The sequence below is a fragment of the Chrysemys picta genome, chromosome 15 (genome assembly GCF_011386835.1).
Source record: "Chrysemys picta bellii isolate R12L10 chromosome 15, ASM1138683v2, whole genome shotgun sequence".
NCBI lineage: Eukaryota > Metazoa > Chordata > Testudines > Emydidae > Chrysemys > Chrysemys picta.
In genome coordinates this window covers 4,320,670-4,328,197 of record NC_088805.1, presented here as the reverse complement: position 1 = coordinate 4,328,197, position 7,528 = coordinate 4,320,670, and positions in this window count along the sequence as shown.

The following is a 7,528-nucleotide window of genomic DNA, read 5'->3' as shown; positions in this document are numbered from 1 at the left end:
GGGGGCACTTGGCAGCACTCCAGGCCAGGGGCGCCGCGAGTGGCATTTGCCCTGGGAGTTTTCATGGCTCTAGGGCTTAACAGGCCTGGCGAGGGGGTTACACGTCTCTACAAAGCTTTAGTTTGTGTTGGGGCTTTCACACAACCTGCCCCACAAAACCTTCCCCGAGTGGGATAATAAATGGAATGCTAGTGCGATGCATGTAAAGGGTTAATGTCATGTAAAGGGTTAATGTCCCAGCGGTAACAGCTCATGGCCCAGAGCAGTGGGCCCCAAACTTTTTACTTCGTGCCCCCCCCCCCCCGGAGTCAGGAGCGGGGCTGCGGCTCTGGGAGGGGGGGACACAGACAGAGGTAAGGGGGCTGAGGCCACAGCTGGGAGCAGGGGGTGGGGGCTGGGCCAGGAGCACAGCGGAGGCCAGGGGCCAAGGTTGGCAGCCGGGGTTCCAAGCATGGGCCAGCAGCTAGGACCTGGGTAGGGTGACCAGACAGCAGATGTGAAAAATCGGGACAGGGGTGGGGGGTAATAGGAGCCTATATAAGAAAAAGACCCAAAAATCGGGACTGTCCCTATAAAATCGGGACATCTGGTCACCCTAGACCTGGGTGCAGGACCAGCAACAGAGCCCCTAGCCACAGCCCCCTGAACATTCCTCTGTGCCCCCCCTAGGGGCGTGCCCCACAGTTTGGGGACCTCTGGCCTAGAGGATTACAGGGCCCTTGGCCTGGCTCTCGGTCTCATGCGCACACCTGCTCCTCCCGCATCTTATTGATAGTTGCACGTATGTCTGTGGTACTGTGGAGGTACCGAGCACAGCGTCACATCTCAGCAACTTCTATGGCCCCAGCAGCTAGGGGGTCTCCACACGCTTCCCCGTCCTGAGCACCAACTCCGCAGCACTTTGCCGCAGTTCCCAGCCAATGGGAGCTGCGGGGGCGGTGCCTACAGACAGGGGCAGCATGCAGAGCCCACCCCCATGGGCCATAGGGACATGCCAGCTGCTTCTGGGAGCAGTGTGGGGCTGTGGCAGGCAGGGAGCCTGCCTTAGCCCCGCTGCATGGCTGACCGGGAGCTGCCTGATTTAAGCGCCACCCGGCTGGAGCCCGCACCCTGAACCCCCTCCCGCACCCCAATCCCCTGCCCCAGCCCTGAGCCCCCTCCAGCATCCAAACTCCCTCCCATAGCTTGCACCCCACACCCCCTCCTGTACCCCAACCCCTGCCCCAGGTTTAGCCCAGAGCCCCTTCCCACACTCTGAACCCCTCAGCCCCAGTCCAGAGCCCACATCCCTTCCCATACCCCAACCCCCTGCCCAGCCCGGTGAAAGTGAGTGAGGGTGGGGGAGAGCGAGCGACGCAGGGAGGGGGGATGGAGTGAGGTGGGGGCTCGGAGAAGAGGTGGGGCCTCAGGGAAGGGGCGGGACAGGGGCTGGGCAGGATTTGTGTAATTAGACAGTTGGCAACCCTACCAGCACCACGGTATTTACTGTAGTTATCTTCACATGCCCCCTGTGCGGCAGGGCAGGGCTGTTAGCCCCTTGGTACAGATGGAAGCTGAGGCACAGAGGCCCAAATTCACAAAGGTATTTAGGCACCAACATCCTTTGATTTCATTGGAAGTTCGGAGCCTAAATCCCCCAAGGGTCTGGGACAGGGAGACACATCCAAGGTCACAGAGTGAGTCTGTAGCAGAGCTGGGAATTGAAACCAGGTCTTTGGAGTCCCATGCTGGCACCCTGACCCCTGGATTTAGGGTTTAGTTCAGTTTTCACTTAAAGAAGGACCTCAGTGGCCAAAGAATACCCGGCAGCCTCCCCGGAAGAACAGCACTGATGCTCGGGAACTGAAGGAACCTGCCGAGCACGGACAAGTAAATCCTCGCCAGTCGCGTTACAATTCATGTGTCGAAGGGCCCTGCCTCAGAACCGCCTGGACCCCAGAGAGCTCAGTTCAGCCCTGGCTCTCAACACCGGCCTTCGCGGAGCTGAAGCGTGGCTAGATCTGGTGCAGCAGGGAGTTCTTGACAAGACGATATTAGGCATTAATGGGCATTTCCCCCATGTTGATTCCTAAGTGGAAGCCACCAAGGAAGAAACCGGAAGCTTTAATCTGGGCATGGAAAGAATTCTGCCGTCTCAGTGGGGCTCTGGGGCATGCGGGACAGCAGTAACTGGCCTCCTGCCCTCTCTCTTCACACGCCTGCTTAGGAACAAGTGGGAAAGGAGATCTCAGGTCTGGCTGGGTGAGGGTTAGGGAGAGGTGCTGAGGGACAGCGAGGGTGGCCGGGTGTGATTTGGCTGCAGGGCTGGCTCTACCATTTTTGCCGCCCCAAGCAAAAAAACAAAGCTGCCCGAACTGCCGAAGAAAAAAAAAGCCAAAAGAAGCCACTCGGACGGTGCCGCCCCAAGGACGGACGGATGCCGCCCCTTAGCATGTGCCGCCCCAGGCACGTGCTTCCTCCGCCGGTGCCTGGAGCCGGCCCTGGTTGGCTGGGTGTGGACGAAGTATGATGAATGGAACAGACTGGGGTCTGGCTAAGTGCGTCTGCCTGGTCTAGACATGGAGCCCCAGGACTTTTCTGTCGTCGGCCCCATATCCCTGAAAGCGCCATTGGCAACTGCAGCGGTTTTGTTTGTTTTGCTCTTTTTTGACCGTGTGACTAGCTGGGAACATGTCATCAGGCTGTGACCTCACGCACGCTCCTGCCACTCATAGCAATGTCGGCTGGAAGGGACCGCGCGAGGTCGTCTAGCCCAGTCCCCTGCACTGAGGCAGGACTAAGAATTATCTAGACCATCCCTGACAGTGCTTAACCACCCTGACAGGCAGATTTTCCTAAGGTCCAACTCAACTGCCCTTGCTGCAATTTAACCCCATTGCTTCTTGTCCTACCCTCAGTGGATGAGAACAATTGATCACCTCCTCTTGATAACAACCTTTGCTGTATTTGAAGACTGTTCTCACGGCCCCCCTCAGTCTTCTCTTCTCCAGACTAAACAATGACAGGTTTTTCAATCTGTCAGTGTAGGTCGTGTTTCCTAGACCTTTCATCGTTTTTGTTGCTCTTCTCCCGAAGTGCAGTGCCCAGAACTCGACACCATATGCCAGTTGAGGCCTTATCTGTGCTGAGCAGAATAGTAGAATTACTTGTGTCTTGCCTACAACACTCCTACTAATATATTCCAGAATGATGTTCACTTGTTTTGCAACATTACATTGTTGACTCATATTTAGCTTGTGATCCACTACGACCCCCCGATCCTTTTCTGCAGGACTCCTTCCTAGGCCGTCAGGTCCCATTTTGTATTTGTACACTTGATTGTGCCTTCCTAAGTGGAGCACTTTGCATTTGTCGTATTGAATTTCATCCTGTTTATTTCAGACCATTTCTCCAGTTTGTCCAGATCATTTTGGGTTCTAATCCTGTCCTCCAAAGTGCTTGCAACCCCGCCCGGCTTGGCAGCCCCTCAAATTTCATCCGGGTACTTCTCTACGCCATTGTCCAAATCACTGACGAAGCTATTGAATAGAGCCAGGCTCAAGATGGCCCCACTCAACAGGCCCTTCCAGCTGCATTGTGAACCATTGAGAACTATTCTCCGAGTACGGTTTTCCAACCAGTTGTGCACCAACCTTATAGTCAGTTCATTTGGCTCTAGTTCCCTATTTTGCTTATGAGAAGGTCACGGGAGACAGTATCAAAAGCCGTCCTCATCTACTAGTGGGGGCATCACCACCATGGTCGCTGAGCCTCTTAGCTTCACCACCCCGCTGGGAGGCAGGGCAGTGTAAAGGCTGCTATCTTGGCCAACAGCCACGGTTGAACCAGTGATCTCGTGAGCTGAAAGTCTCAGAGCCAGGCTCTGGCATCAGACTCCCATCCCCTGTGGTCCGGGCACAGAGGGGAACATGACACACATGCGTCCCTGGGGAAAGCAGCAGCATCCCCATCTGACAGCTACACCCACGGGGAGTTTAAGTGCCTTTCAGGGAGACAGTGCTGTCTAGTGAGTAGGGTACTGGCCTGAGACACAGGAGATGTGGGTTCTATTGCCCAGGTCTGCCACTGATTTGCTGGTGAACTTGGGCATGTCACTTCCCCACCCTGTGCCTCAGTTTCCCCATCTGTAAAATGGAGGTAATGCTACTGACCGCCCTTTGTAGACCCTTTTGAGCTCCAGGGTTGAAAGGGGCTATAGAAGAGCATGGCGGTGGCATTATTCCAAAGGGGATACGTAGAAAGTCTTGGACAAAAACAAGAATTGAGCCCAGATCCTCTGACTTCCAGGGTTTGGGACACAGGTCTCTGCCTCCAAGCGGTGAGATCTGAGGGTGCATTCCAGGATGAGCAGGGAGGGGACGCACTTTGGTGAAGCCAGGCGGCATGGGGATCAATGGGGCTGTGGGTGGTGGTGGCAGCAGGGGGACACCTCATTCACGATTGACAAAGTCCTTTAAAGGGGAAACATAAGCTGCCCCCCTGCTGGCCATAGGGCGGGGAGGGAGTCCCGCAGGGCTCACAGAGGGTCTCACACTCCCACTTCTCAGGGAATTGCTCCCGCTTCCATGCACCTGCCTGGCCAGGGGTAGGGTTACCATACGTCCTCTTTTTCACGGACATGTCCGGCTTTTTGGCACTCAAACCCCCGTCTGGGGGGTATTGCCAAAAAGCCGAACATGTCTGGGAAAATGGCGGCTCTGCTCCTCCCCTGACTCTTCGGCTCTGTTTAAGAGCCGAGCTGCCCAAGTGCTATGGGCTTCAGGCAGCCCCCTTGCCTCCGGACCCTGCGCCCCCGGCTGGGCACTTCCCCTCCCGGGCTCCGGCGGCGCAGGGTCCGGAGGCAAGGGGGCTGCCCGAAGCCGGTAGCGCTCGGGCGGCTCGGCTCTTAAACAGAGCTGAAGAGTCAGGGGAGGAGCAGAGCCTCCGGCCGCGGCGGCTCTGCTCCTCCCCGACTCTTCGGCTCTAAGAGCCCAGCGCTATGGGCTTTGGGCAGCCCCCATGCCTCCGGACCCTGCGCCGCCGGAGCACGGGAGGGGAAATGCCCGGCCGGGGGCGCAGGGTCCGGAGGCATAGGGGCTGCCCGAAGCCCGAGTGCTACCGGCTTCACAGTTTGCCGGGCAGCCTCCAGACCCTGCGCCCCCGGCTGGGCACTTCCCCTCCCGGGCTCCAGCTGCGCTAGGGAAGCACCAGCCGGGGGCGCAGGGTCTGGGGGCTGCCCGGCAAACCGTGAAGCCGGTAGCGCTCGGGCAGCCCTTTCCGCGTGGCTGGGAGTGGGAGGGAGGAGGGGGCGGAGTTAGGGCGGGGAAGGGGCGGAGTTGGGGCACGGCTGGGGGTGGGGAAATGGGCGGGGCCAGGGCCCGTGGAGGGTCCTCTTTTTTTATTTGTTAGACATGGTAACCCTAGCCAGGGGAGAGACGTCGCCAGGCACTGAGCAGCCAGTCCAGTCGTCCTCTGGCAGGGGCAAAATCCCCCTTTCCGCCACTCTTCGCTCCCACCTGGGATTCTTCCCCCAGCATCTAAGCCCCACAGGGATTCCCCCAGTCTCTCCCCCATGGGAAGTTCCACCCCTCTATCCTCTCCCATGGGAACCCCCCTTCAGTTCCTCCCGGGGGATTTCCCACTCTCTTTGCTAACACTCCCCACCTCGGGATTTCCCACCTGTGACATTGCACTCCATATGTTTTATGAAAATATGCTTATGAGTGTGAATATAATGTAACTGGAATATGCTTTATGCAAAAGGTCTCTTGTATGGCATCCTTGCAAAGCTAATAATCTACTGAGTGTGGTCATCCTATTTGTATGAATGGATCATTCTTGGATCTGTAACTAGAAATATGAAATATAACTCTGAAGTCCTATTGTAATTATGCAAAGTGTGGGCCATGTGGCTTGGAATCTTGATGGCTCCCATTGACCAGGACAATGGTTGTAAATGGCTCTGTTTATTTGCAGGCCTTCCTGTGAGTCAGGCCAGGAAGAATGAAGGCTGGGGTCTCACAGGACATGTGACCATGTCACCTGGTACTGGAATCCATCTTAAACCTGGTGCTTTTCCATTTAGAAGGAGGGTGGGGACCCAGAGAAACAAAAGATTCCAGCCTTGTGCCAAAGCTATAAAAGGGGGTGGAACAGAACAAAGGGGGCTGCCAGTCATGAGAAATCCCCTAGCTATCACCTGAGCTGGAACTAACAAGGGCTGTACCGGGGAAAGGATTGGGCCCAGACTGGAAGGAGTCCAGTCTATGAAGGAAGCTTATTGGAACATCTCTGAGGGTGAGATTTTATCTGTAATCAGTTTCTTAATGTATTGGGCTTAGACTTGCGAGTTTTGTTTTATTTTGCTTGGTAACTTTGTTCTGTCTGTTATTACTCAAAACGACTTAAATCCTACCTTTTATACTTAATAAAATCACTTTTATTTATTAATTAACCCACAGTAAGTGATTAATACATGGGGAAGCAAACAGCTGTGCATTTCTCTCTATCAGTGTTATAGAGGGTGGACAATTTATGAATTTACCCTGTATAAGCTTTATACAGAGTAAAACGGATTATTTGGGGTTTGGATCCCACTGGGAGCTGGGTGTTGGAGAAGATAGCCTGCTGAGCAGGTTTTGGTTAAAGTCTGCAGGTTTGGGGGCATGGACCAGACCTCGGTCTGTGTTGCAGCAGGCTGGAATGTCTGGCTCAACAAGGCAGGGTTCTGGAGGCTCCAACTGGCAGAGAAACCCCCTCAGTTAGAAGAAGAACAGGAGTACTTGTGGCCCCTCAGTTAGGTCCCTCTTGCAGGGGCATGGAGGCCAGAGCCCTGTTGGGAGGCCAGGACCCCATCTGGGCTCCCCTCCATTTTCCCAGCCAGCTCCAAACTGAGACTCTCCCTCCAGCCATCTCACTCAGCTTCCCCCTCGCTCCTCCCCCAGCCTTTGTCCATTTCCCAGGCAGAGGTGTCACCTGGCCTCCAACGCCCCTCCTGGTTCTCATGTTACGTAATAATATAATGAATGGAGATATCCCATCTCCTAGAACTGGAAGAGACCTTCATTGAGTCCAGCCCCCTGCCTTCACTAGCAGGACCAAGTACTTATTTTGCCCCAGATCCCCAAGTGGCCCCCTCAAGGATTGAACTCACAACCCTGGGTTTAGCAGGCCAATGCTCAAACCACTGAGTTATTCCTCCCCCCTGCTCAAGTATCTTCCCTCAAGGAAAGTCTCCCATCCCCCAATGCAGACAGTCCCCTGCAGCCTTCCCAGGTCAATACTCCCCACTCAGTATTCAAAGAAAACATTAAGAACAATCCCACTTCGTCACAACCTTATATACACCTCAGCTGTAATTCCTTTCTCTCTCATCCAAAGGGCAGCACAGCTGGCTGGTCTGGGGGTATCCTCCTCTTGGGGTGAGGCCAGTGTTTGGGGGCGTAGGGTAAGAGCTTGGCTCGGTGCACAGGGGCGGATCACCTGGAAGGGTTTACCAGCATGGATCAGAGTCAGCAGAGAAAAGAAGGGACTCGGGAGCAGGGCAGGA